Here is a 354-nt window from a genome sequence, read left to right as displayed (position 1 = left end):
ATTTTTGCTTTATAAATCCTTGAATTCTCATACGCATCATTTCTGAGTTCATCAAGTTCATTAAGTTGCAATTTGCGCAATTTGTTGGCATCATCCATGCTTGAATTAAAAGTTTTGATCGCCCAATAAGCTTTATGTTCCAATTCCACAAGCAAATGACAATGTTTTCCGTAAACCAACCTATATGGAGACATATTCAATGATGTTTTAAAAGTTGTTCGATATGCCCAAAGTGCATCATTAAGTCGCAGAGACCAATCTTTTCTATTTGGGTTAACAGTTTTTTCCAAAATTTGCTTTATCTCCCTGTTAGTTAATTCAACTTGTCCATTTGTTTGAGGATGATAAGGAGTA

The sequence above is a fragment of the Primulina huaijiensis genome, chromosome 11 (assembly GCF_012295235.1).
Source record: "Primulina huaijiensis isolate GDHJ02 chromosome 11, ASM1229523v2, whole genome shotgun sequence".
NCBI classification, from domain to species: domain Eukaryota; kingdom Viridiplantae; phylum Streptophyta; class Magnoliopsida; order Lamiales; family Gesneriaceae; genus Primulina; species Primulina huaijiensis.
The sequence above is the reverse complement of the archived record's forward strand: the minus strand, read 5'-3'. Positions refer to the sequence as shown.